The sequence below is a fragment of the Schistocerca nitens genome, chromosome 3 (genome assembly GCF_023898315.1).
Source record: "Schistocerca nitens isolate TAMUIC-IGC-003100 chromosome 3, iqSchNite1.1, whole genome shotgun sequence".
Lineage (NCBI taxonomy): Eukaryota > Metazoa > Arthropoda > Insecta > Orthoptera > Acrididae > Schistocerca > Schistocerca nitens.
In genome coordinates, this window is record NC_064616.1 from 372,088,405 (window position 1) to 372,108,714 (window position 20,310).

The following is a 20,310-nucleotide window of genomic DNA, read 5'->3' on the forward strand; positions in this document are numbered from 1 at the left end:
AAATGATGATGGGATGCACTCTGCTGCAGATCAACGTACTGTGCAGAGATCAAGAAATGGCACCTGTACTTTATTCATAATTAGTTCATGATTGAGACTTCGACGGGAGCACGTGAACGCGCGTAGCATGGCTGTCACAATCCGCACCGAACACACGCGTAATGTTACATACCTTCAAAATGGTTCAAATGGCTCTGAGCACTATGGGACTCAACTGCTGTGGTCATCGGTCCCCTAGAACTTAGAACTAGTTAAACCTAACTAACCTAAGGACATCACACACATCCATGCCCGAAGCAGGATTCGAACCTGCGACCGTAGCAGTCGCATGGTTCCGGACTGCGCGCCTAGAACCGCGAGACCACCGCGGCCGGCTTACATACCTTCAACTCGATCAACGTCGCAACATACACTCCTGGAAATTGAAATAAGAACACCGTGAATTCATTGTCCCAGGAAGGGGAAACTTTATTGACACATTCCTGGGGTCAGATACATCACATGATCACACTGACAGAACCACAGGCACATAGACACAGGCAACAGAGCATGCACAATGTCGGCACTAGTACAGTGTATATCCACCTTTCGCAGCAATGCAGGCTGCTATTCTCCCATGGAGACGATCGTAGAGATGCTGGATGTAGTCCTGTGGAACGGCTTGCCATGCCATTTCCACCTGGCGCCTCAGTTGGACCAGCGTTCGTGCGGGACGTGCAGACCGCGTGAGACGACGCTTCATCCAGTCCCAAACATGCTCAATGGGGGACAGATCCGGAGATCTTGCTGGCCAGGGTAGTTGACTTACACCTTCTAGAGCACGTTGGGTGGCACGGGATACATGCGGACGTGCATTGTCCTGTTGGAACAGCAAGTTCCCTTGCCGGTCTAGGAATGGTAGAACGATGGGTTCGATGACGGTTTGGATGTACCGTGCACTATTCAGTGTCCCCTCGACGATCACCAGTGGTGTACGGCCAGTGTAGGAGATCGCTCCCGACACCATGATGCCGGGTGTTGGCCCTGTGTGCCTCGGTCGTATGCAGTCCTGATTGTGGCGCTCACCTGCACGGCGCCAAACACGCATACGACCATCATTGGCACCAAGGCAGAAGCGACTCTCATCGCTGAAGACGACACGTCTCCATTCGTCCCTCCACTCACGCCTGTCGCGACACCACTGGAGGCGGGCTGCACGATGTTGGGGCGTGAGCGGAAGACGGCCTAACGGTGTGCGGGACCGTAGCCCAGCTTCATGGAGACGGTTGCGAATGGTCCTCGCCGATACCCCAGGAGCAACAGTGTCCCTAATTTGCTGGGAAGTGGCGGTGCGGTCCCCTACGGCACTGCGTAGGATCCTACGGTCTTGGCGTGCATCCGTGCGTCGCTGCGGTCCGGTCCCAGGTCGACGGGCACGTGCACCTTCCGCCGACCACTGGCGACAACATCGATGTACTGTGGAGACCTCACGCCCCACGTCTTCCGCTCACGTCCCAACATCGTGCAGCCCGCCTCCAGTGGTGTCGCGACAGGCGTGAATGGAGGGACGAATGGAGACGTGTCGTCTTCAGCGATGAGAGTCGCTTCTGCCTTGGTGCCAATGATGGTCGTATGCGTGTTTGGCGCCGTGCAGGTGAGCGCCACAATCAGGACTGCATACGACCGAGGCACACAGGGCCAACACCCGGCATCATGGTGTGGGGAGCGATCTCCTACACTGGCCGTACACCACTGGTGATCGTCGAGGGGACACTGAATAGTGCACGGTACATCCAAACCGTCATCGAACCCATCGTTCTACCATTCCTAGACCGGCAAGGGAACTTGCTGTTCCAACAGGACAATGCACGTCCGCATGTATCCCGTGCCACCCAACGTGCTCTAGAAGGTGTAAGTCAACTACCCTGGCCAGCGAGATCTCCGGATCTGTCCCCCATTGAGCATGTTTGGGACTGGATGAAGCGTCGTCTCACGCGGTCTGCACGTCCAGCACGAACGCTGGTCCAACTGAGGCGCCAGGTGGAAATGGCATGGCAAGCCGTTCCACAGGACTACATCCAGCATCTCTACGATCGTCTCCATGGGAGAATAGCAGCCTGCATTGCTGCGAAAGGTGGATATACACTGTACTAGTGCCGACATTGTGCATGCTCTGTTGCCTGTGTCTATGTGCCTGTGGTTCTGTCAGTGTGATCATGTGATGTATCTGACCCCAGGAATGTGTCAATAAAGTTCCCCCTTCCTGGGACAATGAATTCACGGTGTTCTTATTTCAATTTCCAGGAGTGTATCATCAGTTACACTCCCAGAAGCAGAGTTCGTTTTGTTTGCAGATGACGCAAGTATTACAATAAATAGTATGTCGAGTGTAGTTCTAGAAAGATCGGCTAATGATATTTTCATGGATATTAATAAATGGTTTAAAGCCTATTCACTGACATTAAACTTCGAAAAAACTCATTATGTGCAATTCAAAACCTGTAAGAGGTTTCCACCCAGCATATGCATAAAGTATGAAGAAAAGCAGATAGAAGAGGTTGACAGGCTTAAATTCCTGGGATTACAACTTGATAATAAATTCAGTTGGGAGGAGCACACCACAGAACTGCAGAAACGCCTTAACAAATCTGTATTTGCAATTCGAGTGTTAGCAGACATGGGCGACATAAAAATAAAAAAGCTTGCATACTTTGCCTACTTTCATTCCATAATGTCATATGGTATAATATTTTGGGGTAACTCTTCAAGTCAAACAAAAGTTTTCAGAGTCCAAAAGCGTGTAATACGTATTATTTGTGGAGTAAATTCACGGACGTTCTGTAGAAACCTCTTCAAAGAACTGGGTATACTAACTACTGCCTCTCAGTATATTTACTCCTTAATGAAATTTGTCCTAAATAATATATCTCTTTTTCCAACAAACAGCTCAGTTCATACATACAATACCAGGAACAAAAATGATCTGTACAAGGACTTAAAAACACTTACTTTAGTTCAAAAGGGGGTCCACTACTCAGGAACACTCATCTTCAATAATTTGCTAGCAAACACAAAAAATTTTGTTACAAATAAAGATCAGATTAAAAGGAGCTTGAAAGACCTACTAGTGGTCAACTCCTTATACTCCATTGACGAATTTTTTAATTGAAACAAATGATGTATTGTATATATTCATACTATTAGTATTGTTATTTCAGCTTTAAAAAAAAAGTTGACATGTTCCACATCCACGAGGATCTCCTCAGTACGGATCTATGGAACGAAAAACTAATCTAATCTAATCTAATCTAATCCAGACCATTTCTTGTCTTTCAAATTTGCGCATCTCCCTGGACATCTGTGCCGTATGATGATGAGAATGATGATAATATTGATTTGATCGTGGTGGCCAATGTGCTGGCTACATACGCGATTGCTGCCTCTGACCAATGCCGTTTGTATCAAGCAATTTTGTAATTAGCTTCACATCACACTAAAGTAAAAAAAAATTCAGTTGACATCAGAAATCCTGCATTATGGATGGACCGATGTATTAAAACTGTTGGACGCTAAACAGGTTTTGCCATCAGCGCCCTTTCACAAGATCGCGGTGCTGGTGACATCTTGCATTAGGTGATGAGCCGTCAAACTGACACTAGTGAGATATTTCCTAATGGAGCAAGGAAATAACCTGTAACCAGATTATGTCTAGCACAAATGGACAACCTTTGTGTCACAAAGTTTGGCGAACAGGGGCACAGTACGTTGTCTATGAGAGTTAACCATTGCTAGTACCGGATTCCACATTTTTGCAAGGTTGAATTAATCATCACGTTTAATTAAACTATTCATCAAGCGTTTTTCAGAGGCTTCCATGAAAACTAAATCCCAGAAGGATGAAACGTATGTCAAAGTCTGGTCGTAGTCCATAGCGTGGCCTACCTATATACAACGGTCGGCCACAGCGGATTCATCACACTGTAGCATGTGGTTATAGCGTCGATGTTCTGCATCTACATGGATACTCTGCAAATCACATTTAAGTGCCTGGCAGAGCGCGCGGAAAGAATGAACACCTATATCTTTCCGTAAGAGCTCTGGTTTCCCTTATTTTATCGTGGTGATCGTTCCTCCCTATGTAGGTCGGTCTCAACAAAATATTTTCGCATTTGGAGGAGAAGGTTGGTGATTGGAATTTCGTGAGAAGATTCCGTCGCAACGAAAACGCCTTTCTTTTAATGATGTCCAGCCCAAATCCTGTACAATTTCAGTGACACTCTCTCGCATATTTCGCGATAATACAAAACCTGCTGCCTTTCTTTGAACTTTTTCGATGTACTCCGTCAGTCCTATCTGGTAAGGATCCCACACCACGCAGCAATATTCTAAAAGAGGACGGACAAGCGTGGTGTAGGCAGTCTCCTTAGTAGGTCTGTTACATTTTCTGTGTGTCCTGCCAATAAAACGCAGCCTTTGGTTAGCCTTCCCAACAATATTTTTTATGTGTTCCTTCCAATTTAAGTTGTTCGTAATTGTAATAAGTTGAATTTACGGCTTTTAGATTAGACTAATTTATCGTGTAACCGAAGTTTGAGTTCCTTTTAGTACTCGTGTGGATGACCTCACAGTTTTCGTTATTTAGGTTCAACTGTCACTTTTCGCACCATTCAGATATCTTTTCTAAATCGTTTTGCAGTATTTTTTATCTTCTGATGACTTTATTTGTCGATAAACGACAGCGTCATCTGCAAACAACCGAAGACAGCTGCTCGCAATGTTCGTGAACTCTGTGTGAAATACTTTCGATATACTACAAACCTCAATGACAGTGCATTTTATAGGCTCCTCCGTTGCATAGAATCAAAGCCAACGAGCGTGGCTATAATTTGTTCTGGCAGAAAAATAACCTCGACTTTTTGTTTAGAGATGATACGACTTAAATCACAAGGATCGCATGATAGTTTGCGCAGTACAGATCTAGCTGTAGGTTTCACATTGCCATCATTCCCGTGGTAGGTTATGTAAGTAAATGCGTGAAAATCCGTCTTCATGACAGCGCCATTCAAACGAATCTGGGAACGGAGGCAAGTATGCTGCAGCAGAGCGGGCGCGGCCGTCGTTGCAATGTGAGTCATGGCGTTATTTTGGAGGGGAAGGGACGTCTGAGCGGCTGAGCGGCGCGTGCAGTTGGCATTGGCCTTGCGTCGGCCCTGCTTGGCGCCCCGCAGTCTGCACTCTCACCACCCCGCAGACACTGTCCTAGCCACATTTTGTTTGTAACATACGAGTCTGAATAGACCTGGAAAAATAACTATACACCCTCAGACGCAAAGGAGAAAGAGTAGGCATATTATTGATCTTACTTATCTACGTATGTGTGAAATATCATCCATTTAGCCAGGTAAAAGATACATACGTTGGAACAGTACTTCATATTACCAAGAAAATTACGAACTGACTGACATGATACGTGATTATTGAAGTCACCGGTTTAACGAAGTGCCTTCGGAACACCTGAATGTCCTTATTTCGATTGAAACAATACGAAAACAGAACTTAAACAACAAGTACATTATAGGCATATAGCTGCAAAAGAGAAACAGACAGGTATTAGGTGCAAAACTAAAATGAGATGAGGGGAGAATATAGTAACATTAATTAGTAATAATGATGGAATTACTTGTTTGTGTAGTTAAATAATGTTCACAGTCAGATTACGTATGCATGTACAATGAGTGATACTATAGTGCCTTTCTCGCTATGACCAACTTGGAAGTGAGCAACGTTGCCAGCTACATATGAAAACATGTTATCATTTCCACCGTTATAATAGGGAAGCAGTGGTTGAGAAGGCAGTTGTCGCATATCCCCAAAGTTATTCAACCTGTACGTTGAGCAAGCTGTGAAGGAAAGCAAGAAAAAATTTGGGAAGGAAATTAAAGTTCAAGGAGAACAAATAAAGCCCTTGTGCTTTGCAGATGACATTGCAATTCTGTCAGAAACAAAAAAGTGCTGTTGAATGGTGTAAACAATGTCTTGAAAAGACTATATAAGATGGACATTAACAAAAACAAAACAATGGTAATGGCATGTAGTCGAATTAAATCAGTTGATGTTGAGGGAATTAGATTAGGAAATAAGACAGTAAAAGAGGTAGATGAGTTTTCGAAATGGCTCTGAGCACTATGGGACTTAACTTCTAAGGTCATCAGTCCCCGAGAACTTAGAACTACTTAAACCTAACTAACCTAAGGACATCACACACAGCCATGCCCGAGGCAGGATTCGAACCTGCGACCGTAGCAGTCGCGCGGTTCCAGACTGTGGCGCCTTTAACCGCTTGGCCACTCCGGCCGGTGTAGATGAGTTTTGCTATGACCGCAGTAGAGAAGACATAAGATATAGAATGGCAATGCCACGAAAAAGCGTTTCTGAAGAACAGAAATTTGTTAACACTGAATGTAAATCTAAGTGTTAGGAAGTTTTTCTGAAGGTATTAGTTTGGAGTGTAGCCTTGCATGGAAGTTAAACGTGGGCGATAAGCAGTTCAGACAAGAAGAGAAAAGAAGCTTTTGAAATGTGCTGAGCTGAAGATTGGATGGGTAAATCGCGTAATGAGAAGGTACTGAATAGAATTGGGGGGGGGGGGGGGGGAGAAATTTGATAAATAACTTGACTAAAAGAAGGGATCGGTTGATAGGACACATTTTGATGCATCAAGGAATCGTCAGTTTAATACTGTAAGGAAGTGTGGGGTGTGAAAAGCATCAAATGTCTCAAAGATCACTAGCTGTGAAGAATTAAGAAAAAGCTATTAAAGCCATTTCTGTAAAGAATCATCATGTGCTCTGCTTGTGGCTTCTGCAAGCCACAGATAGGAGCCGCTGTTATTCTTGTCCAACACAGATTTGCTGCACTGTGCTCCGTTTATCTGTTGCTGCAATGGTGATAGTCAATGGTCACGTACAGGTATACGTAGCATGCGTCAGTTGACTGTCTTTAAAAGAACCGATATACTCACGGTATAGCAATGTAGGTTGAAGCAGAATAGTCGCTTGAAGAAAAAAGACAGGTCGGGATCAAATCAGGATAGGAAAAGAAGAATTCTGCTTCTTGGTTGCAGTCATGAGAGGGGTGCAGGCCAGCAGCTTCGGGAGAAATTAGGTGAAGGTTACCAGGTCACAAGTTTATTGAAACCAAGTGCTAGCCTTAGCCAAGTGACAGAAAACTTAGGTCATCTATGCAAGGACTTTCAGGAGGAAGATCAGGTAGAAGTAGTTGGGGTAGCAGGAAACAGCCTGGCTATAAATCCAAGATATAGTATTAGCAGTTACCTGGACAAAGTAGGAGCAGAAACTGGGCACACAAATGTAGGGTTTGTGGAGGTCTTTAAGCGACATGATCCGCCCTGGGTAAACACTGCTGGAAGGAATGTTAACACTGAGCTGAACAGGATGCTCCAGACACCGGCAAAATCTCACATGAGTGTTGTTCCAGTTGATGCTATTGGTACGTGGGGATACACTACACATGGCATGCACCTAAATAGGAAGGGGAAATATAAGTTAGCTTCTCTATTAGCAGATACTGCAAGGGAGTGCCACAGTCACACAAAGGATGATCCCTGTGGTTAATGGGACCACGCAGACAGGTTTTTAGTTCAAATCCAAAGACAATAATCAAGGCAGACAATAATAAAGAAAGATAGAATAAAAGAAGCTTCACGGACAGCAAATAGGGATAAAGCTAAGGGTAACATCAATTTACGTCACCAAATATCAGGGGAATAAAAAATAAAGTAGATGAGGTATTAGTATGTTTAGATTATCTCAAAAATAAGAATTAAATTGATATACTTTGTCTGTCTGAACACCATGTAACTGTGGGGATGGAAAGTGTCAGTATAAATGGGTACAATTTAGCATCTTATGCTTGCAGATCTAGCATTGATAAAGGAGTTGCCATTTACACAAAACAGGGGTATAAGTACAAAACAGTAGAAGTAAGCAAATTTTGGGTAGATCATCACTTTGAAGTTTGTGCATGTGAACTACAGCTAGATAATGTAATGTTGATATTACCAACAGGTTACAGGTCCCCAGTAGGAGAATGGGAGCTATGCATAAAAAAGTTTGACTTCCTATTATGCTCTATGTCAGACAAGAAGAAGAAGTTATTAATCTGTGGTGATTTCAATGTAACCTTTCTAAGCAATTATGATGGGAAAAGGGAATTAGAAGTGTTATTAACGACATATAACTTAGAATCAGGGCCCAGTTTCCCTACACGTGTAGCTCAAGACAGTAGCACTCTAATAGATAATGTATTTGTGCAGCAAGAGGATGTAAAACTAACACATGCTTTCCCTGTGATACACAGATTATCAGACCATGATGCACAACTGACTAACTTACAAAGCTTAGCAGGGTCTGGTCAACCCAGTATCCATAGAGCACTTCAGAGAAAGTTTAAGAAATGTTAATTGGGAAGGTGTATATAATGAGCCAAATGCCATTGATAAATGCAACATATTTCTTGATAAATTTATATTCCTTCTTGAACACTGTTGTCCCAGAAAAATTACTAAATGTAACACCTAACAGTTTTCAAAGAAACCTTGGATCATTGCAGGTATTAAAGTGTCTTCAGAAAGGAAAAGAATATTGTGTGAGGCAACACGAATTAGTAAAGACCCAGAGGTAATTTTACACTCTAAAAATTATTGTAACATACTGAGAAAAATTGTCAGAAAATCAAAAAATATGAATATGAGAGATGAAATTAACAACTTAGGCAATAAAATCAAATCAGTATTACTACTAAAGAGAATGAAACCTTCTTAACCAACAGTATACAAGTAGCTAATGTATTTAACAACCATTTCTTAAGTGTAGCTGAAAAAATTTGTGAGAATAGTTCAAAAGAAAAAGTCATGTAGTACATGGAAGAGTCAGTTTTGAGAAATTCTAGTCAGATTAATTTTCATCTGAAAAACCTCTTGTGAAAGAAGGAAAATCATTAAATCTTTGAAACATATATGTTCTGTTGGAGTAGATGACATCTCTAACAAGATATTAAAGCAAAGTGGAGCAGTTACAGTTGATGTTCTGAGTCACATCTGAATGCATCACTAATTCAAGGTATTTTCCCAGAAAGATTAAAATATGCCATTGTCAAGCCTCTCTCCAAAAAAAAGGGGGACACAACAGATGTCAATAACTACCAGCCAGTATCCTTGCATACAGCGTTTTCAAAAATTGTCGAGAAAGTAATGTACTCAAGAGTGGTAAGCCACGTCAGCAGTAATGGAATAGTAAATCACAATTTGGATTTCAAAACCTGTTCCACTGAAGCAGCAATATGCAGTTTCACTGATCACGTGATAGAGTCTTTAAACAGTAAAACGTCACCAATGGGAATTTTCTGCGACTTATCCAAAACGTTTGATTGTGTGAACCATGACATTATGTTACAGAAATTACAATTTTATATTACAAATGGAACAGTATATGGGTGATTTAAGTCATCTCTACAGAACAGGAAGCAAAAACTTTCTTTATATGGTTTAAGTGATATAAGGAACTTACCGGCCAGTATTCTTGCATACAGCGTTTTCAAAAATTGTCGAGAAAGTAATGTACTCAAGAGTGGTAAGCCACGTCAGCAGTAATGGAACAGTAAATCACAATTTGGATTTCAAAACCTGTTCCACTGAGACAGCAATATGCAGTTTCACTGATCACGTGATAGAGTCTTTAAATAGTAAAACGTCACCAATGGGAATTTTCTGCGACTTATCCAAAACGTTTGATTGTGTGATCCATGATATTATGTTACAGAAATTACAATTTTATATTACAAATGGAACAGTATATGGGTGATTTAAGTCATCTCTACAGAACAGGAAGCAAAAACTTTCTTTATATGGTTTAAGTGATATAAGGAACTTTTCCACTTAATCTAACTGGGGTGAAATTACATTAGGTATTCGATCATGGGTCCCCTTTTGTTCTAGATATATATGAATGACCTCCCTTCTTATCTGAAACAAGAAGCTAAACTGACACTGTTTGTTGACGATACAAGCATCATTATTAATCCAGTGAAAGAAACTCCAATAGAAAAGATACAAATAATGTCTTTGGAAAAGTTATTGATTGGTTTTCTGCATACTAAGTTTTTGGGTGTACATATAGATGAGAAACTTAATTGGAAAATTCATATTTTGTATCTCCTAAAGCGACTAGGTTCAGAAACTTTTGCAATCAGAATAATTGCTAATTCTGAGGATGTAGAAATTAGCAAGCTAACGTACTTTGCATACTTTCACTCTCTGATGTCATAGGGAATAATATTTTGGCGTAAATCGACACTTAGCAAAAAGTATTCACTACTCAAAAGAAAGTGGTTATAATAATGTCTGGGGCTCATAGTCGCACATCTTGTAGGAATCTCTTTAAAATGTTAGGAATTCTTACAAGTCTCACAGTACTTTTGCTCGGTAACGAAATTTGTTCTCAACAACGAGGAGAATTTTAAAAATAACAGTGACATTCACGATTATAATACCAGAAGAAAGAAAGACTTACACTATCCTCTACTAAACCTATCTTTGCAGAGAAAGGAGTAAAATATGCTGCTGTAAAACTCTTCGATAAATTACCAGGTGAAATAAAATATCTGACAGACAGCAATAACAGTTTTAAAAATAAACTGCAATCAGATCTCCTTGACAACTCTTTCTATACCATAGATGAATTTTTGAATAGGATTAAATAAATCTATAGGTATAATATATGTGTTTTGTGCCATTTAAGGGTATGGGGCAGGTAACAAAAATTTTAAGCTTTTGTTTTTTTTAAAAAAAACCTTCATTCATGTGTGCCTTTCTTATGCACTTGACACGTTTCACATCATAACGGTTACCGTGAGATTGGACAATGGAACACGTAACTAACTAACGCCTTTGACACGATAGCACGTAAAATGTCAGTGCCAGCACAACCTAGGTAGTGGAGAGTGCAATGCTTTTGGCACTCAATGTCTGTAAGCTCGTAGATCTCGACTCGTTTATACGGTGATCGATAACAGTACATGGTCAGAACACATCCCAGTCACGTCCAAGTATTACATGCTCCTTGGCGACAGTTGACCTCTCTCTCCGAAAAAACAGGTATTTGTTCATAACTGCCCTTGTCCTAGTCCCGCAACATATCTACATCTACATTTATACTTGGCGAGCCACCTTACTATATGAATGGGGGGAGGAGCACTTCTGGTACCACTGCCATTTCGACCCAGCAATGTTCTACTCGCAAATGCTGAGTGGGAAGAACGACTGTCAGTAAATCTTCGTATGAGCACTAATTTCTCAGATTTCAGAGTCGTGGTCATTACGCGAGACATATGCGGGAGGAAGTAATATGTCACCCGACTATTCCTGCAACGTTGTTTCTCTCCGTGCTGCACATAGTGTAGCGTCTGCTAGTGGAGTCTAACGTACATCTCCACCACGTTCTTACGCTTACTAATCGAATCCGTAACGAAACGCGCCACTCTTACATGGATCTTCTCTTTTGCTATTGTTGTTGTTGTGATCTCCAGTCGGGAGACTAGTTTAATCCAGCTCTCCATGCTAGTATTTTCTGTACAAGCCTCTTCATCCTTGCATAGCTACTGCAACCAACATCCATTTCAACTTGCTTACTGTATTCTTCCCTTGGTCTCCCTCTGCATTTTCTGCCCCCTCACGCTTCCCTCCTTTACCAATCTAATGATTCCTTGTAATTCCTTCATTTAGTCGAGTTGTGCCACAAATTTCTTCTTTCCCCAATTCTATTCAGTACCGCTTCTTTAGTTATTCGATCCGTCAGTGTAATTTTCAAGATCCTTCAGTAGCACCACATTTCAAAAGCTTATGAGCTCTTCTTGTCTTAAATTCTCATCGTCAACAAGGCTACGGTTTATATAAATACCCCCAGAAAAGACTTCCCAACACTTAAAACTTATATTCGATGTTAAAAAATTTCTCTTTTCAAAAAAACTCTTCCGGTTGCAAGCCGGTATTTGATATTCTGTCTACTACGACCATCATCAGTTGTAATGGTTCCCAAATAGGAAAATGTTATACTACTTTCAGTGTCTCATTTCGTAATTTAATTCCCTCAGCATCACCTGATTTAATTCGACTACATTTCATTGTTTTTTTAACTTTCATTGATGTTAATCTTGTAACCTCCTTTCAAGGAACTATTCATTCCATTTAGCTACTCTTCCAGGTTCTTTGTCGTCTCTGACATAATTACAATGTCACTGGCAAACCTCAATGTCTTTATTTTTTGTCTCTGAACTTAAATTCCCTTTCCAAGTTTCTCTTTGATTTCTTTCACTGCTTCCCCAATCTACAGATTAAATAACACAGGGATGGGCTACAAACCTGCCTTATCCTTTCTTATATACTGCTTTTCATTCATGTGTTCCGACTCTTACAATTGCAGTCTGGTCTCTGCCCAAGTCTTACATAGCCTTTCGTTGTATTTATTTTACATGTGCTACCTTTAAAATTTCGGAGTCTATTCCAGTCAACACTATCGAAAGCTTTATCATAGTCTACAAATGCTGTAAAAGTAGCTTTACCTATCTTCATTCTGTCTTCTAAGTTAATTCATGCAGTCAGTTTTGTTTGGCGTGTTCACTGATTTCTTCGGAACATAAAGTGATATCCCACGAGGTTGGCTTCTACTAGTTTTTCCATTCTTCTGCAAATAATTCCTGTCAGTATTTTTCATCCCTGACTTATTACACTGATGCTTCTGTAATATTCAAGGAACAACACCTGCCTTCATTCGAATAGGTGGCTTCGTCGTCGATGGCGTCTCTGTAGACGAGCTCATTGTTGTGGCCCCAGAAATAAAAATCCAGTGTATTTAAATTGGAGGAGATATGGGCGGCCAACAGGCATGGCGTCCTCGGCCAACCCATCTATTGGGAAACTGTCGATCTAAATACTACTCTACTGGCATAAGGAGGTGCCCCACCGTGCATAAACCACATCTCGAGACGTTTTTAAAGTGGAATGTTATGCAGAAGCTCTGACAATGAAAACTATAATAGATTAAGATAACAAGCACCTGTCAGCCTTGCATGCAATTCTAATGGGCCCACCGAGCGAGGTGGCGCAGTGGTTAGACACTGGACTCGCATTCGGGAGGACGACGGTTCAATCCCGCGTCCGGCCATCCTGATTTAGGTTTTCCGTGATTTCCCTAAATCGCTCCAGGCAAATGCCGGGATGGTTCCTTTCAAAGGGCACGGCCGACTTCCTTCCCCGTCCTTCCCTAATCCGATGAGACCGATGACCTCGCTGTCTGGTCTCCTTCCCCAAACCAACCAACCAACTATCTAATGGGCCCAGCAGCGTATCTCCGACGATCCCGGACCACATGTTTTGATCGAATCTGGCTTGAAATCTGCCACGTCGAATGGAACGAGGGTTTTCATCTGTCCAGGTGTGGAAATCGTGCACATTCACACGATCTTCGCGAGTTAACGTGGATTCATCTGTCAAGAATACTTTCCGAGGATTCTCTACGTTGTTTCCACACTGTTCCAAGAGCTAGGTGCATAATGTGGGTCTTCGTGGGTAGTCTGCTCCGTAAAGATTCTGAGCTCTTAGGTAATGATAAGAATGCAGTAACTCTTCGCGAAATGTGCGACGAACAGTGGTATGAAATGTTCTCACGTGACGTGTCTAGCGTCTTGTACTTTCGGTGGGTTGTTCTTCAACTATACGTAGAATTTACTCTGCACGTCTTAATGCTGTAGCACCACGTCTTGACCCACGACCCTCGCATCGAGGGCGAAGAGATTCCGTGTCTCCTAGTCGTTGGTGTGCTGCAACGAAGGTTCTTGCGCTCGGAATGCTACGAGTTTGGAATGTAAGATGATAGATCTCACTTGCCCTTACCGCAAATTGCCTAGCCTATCCATAAATTAGGTGCATATCAGCTAATTCTGCAGAGATGTGTGCCTCCATTACACCAAAGCTGTGTTTGCGTGCTTTCTGCAAGGTTAACGGCGACTTTGTGGACAGCGGGGTATTATTGATGTGTCGCCACGAAGAAGCAAAACGGGCAGTCTGTACTGCCAGGCGTCTTTCACTTCGCGACTCACGTACGGCCGTGCAGAAAATATGAGGTCGTGAAGTTTGTGACATGTTTGTGGGAAGACTATTCGACGCAGAGCAAAAACAAGCAACACTGTTGTGTGAAGATATTAAGGTACCAAACGTAAAAATATCTGCACTCATACCTGTTACAGCCTGTATACTGCTCTGCAAAACTCAAAACTTAATGACGGGATAGACAGAGTGACATAACATACCCACAACTAGGAGGAAATAAATGAAAGTGTGGGAGTATTTTGCCAGAGGACTTCTAGCGTGCTAAGAAATTATATGTCACATGACAAGAGACCAGCGTTACTACAGGCACAAAAAATTCAAATGGCTCTGAGCACTATGGGACTTAACAGCTATGGTCATCAGTCCCCTAGAACTTAGAACTACTTAGACCTAACTAACCTAAGGACATCACACAACACCCAGTCATCACGAGGCAGAGAAAATCCCTGACCCCGCCGGGCATCGAACCCGGGAACCCGGGCGCGGGAAGCGAGAACGCCACCGCACGACCACGAGCTGCAGACTACAGGCACAAATGGGGCTCGCCCCACAACACGAGGCAGTTGAAACGGGAAAAGACAATGTGTGTCAATCTGTCAGCAGTGAAGGTGCACTGTGTCAGTGGTCTTCATTACAATATGGCCTGGAGACAGCATTTGGTTGATATCACACGGGGAAGAATCGTGGGAAACAGGAAGAAAGAAGAAGTGTGAAGAGTGTAGCCCAAGAGTTTGCTATTGGTTACAGCGCTTTATCACGTAGCGTTCCGAACCACAGGCACTGCTGCCCGAAGGAGAGGAGTGGTCGGCCACGTTCAACTACAGCAGCAGATCACCGCCGCATTGTGCAACAGACAAGAAGGGACCCCCATCAAACTGAAGGTGCAATAGCAACCACATACAACAGGACTGCAAAGCACCCAGTCTCACGCACCACAGTGACACGCGGACAACATGTGGGTGGTCTCCATCCCTGGCAAACAGTACGTTATGTTCCGTTGACATCCGCACATCGGCGGCATCGTTTGCGATTGTACTAAAAGAATGGGGACTGGGACAACGAGAAGTGAGGTTGCGTGCTCTTCTCAAATGAGAAGTTCAGCCTGGGTAATTATTCTGGTCGTTTCCTCATGTGGCGAGAGGTGGGAATACGTAATGCACCCAGGGACATTGTCGAACCTGATAGTTTTGGTGGCCCAGGTGTTATGTTGTGTACAGGCGTAGTGTTTTATGGGTGTACTGACCTCCAAATCTTTGAACGCTGTGCACTCACTAGTCACTATACTCCTTCAGCATGAGTGTTTTTTGAGGGGTGCGTCGAGGAGCACAAGTGGAAGAGCTCTTGGAAAGAGTAAATTCGGCGAATGGACTGGCCTGCCCGTTTCCCTGACTTAAAACACATCAAGCACGTATGGGATGCGTTGGGGAGACATACTAACGACCATTCAGCGGTTCTTAACCATTCTAGTGGAGGAATGAAGCGCCGTACTACAGAAACTCCTCACCAACCTTGTGAACAGTTTGGGAGCACGTTGCAGAGCATGTATTGCCATCCGTGGTGTTCGCACACTCTATGATGAACCATGTCCCGCCTTCTGTAACGTGCAGGGGACCATCGCTTCAGCGTAATTATTGTCTATGAATAAAAGCGTCATTTCTGCTCGTCTCAGTGCATGTGACTTTCATTTACATTTTGTATTATACGGCATCATTTCTTTTCAAGTATGGTCAAAGTGTCATCGAGCAATGATACTTGATGTACACACATCAAAAAAAGCTTTGCATCGTCCCGGTTCCCAGACCTTCTGAAGATAGACGTTGATTGTGGATATTGTATCACAGACATAGTCCCTTTGAATGTTCAGAGATGTCACTAAACCCGCCCAAAGATGTAAACAACCATGCATGAGCAGCACCCATTAGACGGAGGGGGTCAGACAGCCGATCAGTTCCAGTCATTTCACCAGGAAGGAGGTACACGGCTCGTGCTGTCTGTATTCCAACCATGCCTACACGGTCAATACCGCGGTTCGATAGCGTCCGCTTTGTTACTTTGTGCCAGGAAGGGTAGCAAGGGAAGTGTCCAGGCGCCTCGGAGTGAACCAAAGCGATGTTTTTCGGACATGAAGGAAACAGAGAGAGACAGGAACTGTCGATGGCATGCCTCGCTCAGGCCGCCCAAGGGCTACTGCTGCAGTGGATGACCGCTACCTACGGATTATGGCTCGGAGGAGCCCCGACAGCAACGCCACCATGTTGAGTAATGCTTTTCGTGCAACCACAGGACGTCGCGTTACGACTCAAACTGTGCGCAATAGGCTGCATGATGCGCAACTTCACTCCCGCCGTCCATGGCGAGGTCGATCATTGCAACCACGACACAATGCAGCGCGGTACAGATGGGCCCAACAACATGCCGAATGGACCGTTCAGGATTGGCATCACGTTCTCTTTATTGATTAGTGTCGCATATGCCTTCAACCAGACAATCTTCGGATACGTGTTTCGAGGCAACCCGGCCAGGCTGAACGCCTTCGACACACTGTCCAGCGAGTGCAGCAAGGTGGAGGTTCCCTGCTGATTTGGGGTGGCATGATGTAGGGCCGACGTACGCCGCTGGTGGTCATGGAAGGCACCGTATCGGCTGTACGATACGTGAATGCCATCCTCCGACCGATAGTGCAACCTTATCGGCAGCATATTGGCGAGGCATTCGTCTTCAAGGATGACAATTCGCGCCCCCATCGTGCACATCTTGTGAATGACTTCCTTCAGGATAACGACATTGCCTGGGATAGACTGAAAAGGGCTGTTTATGGGCGACGTGATCCACCAACCACTCTGAGGGATCTACGCCGTATCGCCAATGAGGAGTGGGACAATCTGGACCAACAGTGCCGTGATGAACTTGTGGATAGTATGCCACGACGAATACAGTCATGCATCAATGCAAGAGGACGTGCGTCTGGGTATTAAAGCTACCGGTGTGTTCAGTAATCTGGACCTCCACCTCTGAAGGTCTTGCTGTATGGTGGTACAACATGCAATGTGTGGTTTGAATACTTCGCGATGAATGAAAATTCATGCCAAACAGGGATTCGAACCTGGATCTGCTGCTTGTTGTCGGCATTCGCCGAGACAGTTAGCCCATCTGAGCACTCCTAAGTAACTGACTCAATTTTTCAGTGTCACTGATATTTCCTTCCTGTAACTTTGGAATATCATAAACATCAGATCTCCTCCCATGGGATACATAGGAGTAGCACAAAAGAGGGAACGGGTTTGGCGAAGGACTGTGACTTACTCTGACATAGGGATAAGTGTCCCTTAAACTGAATTCATTGAAATGGATTAAATCAATGGGGATGAAATAAATGAAATGCAGTGGAATTAAATGAAATCGGAAAGCATCAGGATACGTGCTTCATGTAGTCTAATTCATTAAGGCGGCTGATCGCGATTACCAAGTGACGCGGATTCGAATCGCAGTCTGGTACACATGCCCTTGAGTTATGACCCATTTTTATAGCGCAGATTCGACATTTCTAAAGCGTTTTCACTGGTCTCATTTCAAGTCCTGTGATTTAGTTGATTCATGTCGTTGCTCGTTCCATCTCAGTGAATTTGACTCAACTGACACGAGTAACAGACCACGTCCTGCGTCGCAGCGTTCACGACAGCTGTGACTGTCTTGCTCGACAGTTTTGTGAAGAATGAGTAGGTCTTTATGATACAAGGAGTCTTCTCTGGTCGTTGCTCCTCTGCTGCAGACATAAATTCCGTCCTAAAGAAAACACGGCGAGCGGTAAACTGGGTGTGACGTACAATCAAGGAAATATGCCTAGCACTAAGGTATGGGACCGAGAAGAGATTTGTGACCGCAGTAACCGTAATTTATCGTAGTGCGGCGCATCGTATCGCCGAATCGTCCTCAGTTTCATCACCTGCCCCTCGCACTGTTCCGCTGCGTTTAGCTATATTTAGCTACGTACTGCTGGCAGCCTTCCAGACTCCAACGAACCTAGCCCACTGAACTACTTGTGCGCTAAACCCGCTGTGCCGTCTGCCTCTCAACAATGCCTGTATTTCACTTTTTGTCCACGTTTACATACACAGATCGCAGGAAAAAAATGACTGCCAATATGCCTCCCTTCGTGTTCTAATATCTCTTATCTTATTCTTGTGAACTCTGGTCTAGATTTACTGTGGCGGTAGTAGAATTCTAGCAGTATTACTCGAATATCGGCACTCTAAATTACAAAGAAGGATTTCGCGAAAAAAATAAATAAATAAAACGTCGCCTTACATGCAACGAATTCCACGTAAGTTCGCCGACCATCTGCGTGACACTTCCATAATGACTACGCCGAAGTCTTAGGATCTTAACAGTACGTCTCAGAACTGGTTCCATGTCTACTGTCATGCCTAATTGATAAGGGCTCCGATCGCAGAAGTAATGATCTAGAACTGGTCGCACTAATGTCTTGTGTGCCATTTCTTTTGCAGATGCAATGCACTTTAAAAGAATACTTCCAAAAATCTGTCTTCCATTCGCCTTCCTTACTAGAGAATTAAGATAGTGATTCCATTTCAGATCGCTTGTTAGGGTCTAAGATCAAAAAATTAAACGGCATGGCTGACACCAGAAACTCACAGCAAGTATTTTATTAAGGTACTGTCTCTCTGTTTCCATCTGCCTCTCTTAAAGAGAGCTGACAGTCATTGCACTAAGTTCATTTCCTCATATTCGTCCAATTACAATAATTTCCTGTCGAAACATTATCGTCAGCAAATAATATGGTAATATATGATAATACTGCTGATCTTGTCAGATGTATCGTTTCCATGTATACCAAACATTGGTGGCCGTTCTATATTTCGTAAGAGGAGGGTACTTTATGTACCAATGTGACTTTCCCCTTTTTCTGTTCCAATCGCGAATGGTTCGCAGAAAGAACGATTGCTGATAAACCTCTATGTGGTCTCGAATCTCTCTAATTTTATTTTGATGGTCTTTACGCGAGATATGCGTAGGAGGAAGCAATACATTGGTCGAATTTTCGAGGACTGAACGCTCTCGGAAGTCTTGGAACTTGAACAGTTGTCCGCGCCTCTTTTGCAGCGTCTGCCACTGGAGTTGGGTGAACATCTCCGTGACGTTTTCGCGCTTGCTACATTAACCTGTAAATATGCTGTTCTTCTTTGGATCGCCTCCATTTCTTCTCTCAAGCCTGTCTGATACGGATCCTAGACTGATGAGCATTATTCGTGTATTGGTCGAACGAGTGTTCTGTAAGCTACTTCTTTTCTTGGTGGACTGAATTTTCTGAGAATTCTTCCAATGTTCTCAGTATGGCACCTGCCTTAACCGCGATTAATTTTATGTGGTCATTTCAATTCATACTGAATGTTTAATGGAGTAACTGCTTCCAGACATTGTTCTACACCCAGTAATCGTACACTAATGAGTTTTTTTCTCTATGTAGTCGCAGTACGTTACTAGCGTTGCGACTTTCTGTACACAACAGCGTCATCCGATAAAAGCCTACTGCTAGATTCGACATTAGGTCATTTATGTACACTGAAGAGTTAAAGAAACTGGTATAGGCATGCGTATTCAAACGCAGAGGTATGTAAACAGGCAGAATACGGCGCTGCGGTCGGCAAAGCGTATACAGGGTGTTACAAAAAGGTGCGGCCAAACTTTCAGGAAACATTCCTCACACACAAAGAAAGAAAATATGTTATGTGGACATGTGTCCGGAAACGCTTACTTTCCATGTTAGAGCTCATTTTATTACTTCTCTTCAAGTCACATTAATCATGGAATGGAAACACACAGCAACAGAACGTACCAGCGTGACTTCAAACATTTTGTTACAGGAAATGTTCAAAATGTCCTCCGTTAGCGAGGATACATGCATCCACCCTCCGTCGCATGGGATCCCTGATGCGCTGATGCAGCCCTGGAGAATTGCGTATTGTATCACAGCCGTCCACAATACGAGCACGAAGAGTCTCTGCATTTGGTACCGGGGTTGCGTAGACAAGAGCTTTTAAATGCCCCCATAAATGAAAGTCAAGAGGGTTGAGGTCAGGAGAGCGTGGAGGCCTTGGAATTGGTCCGCCTCTACCAATCCATCGGTCACC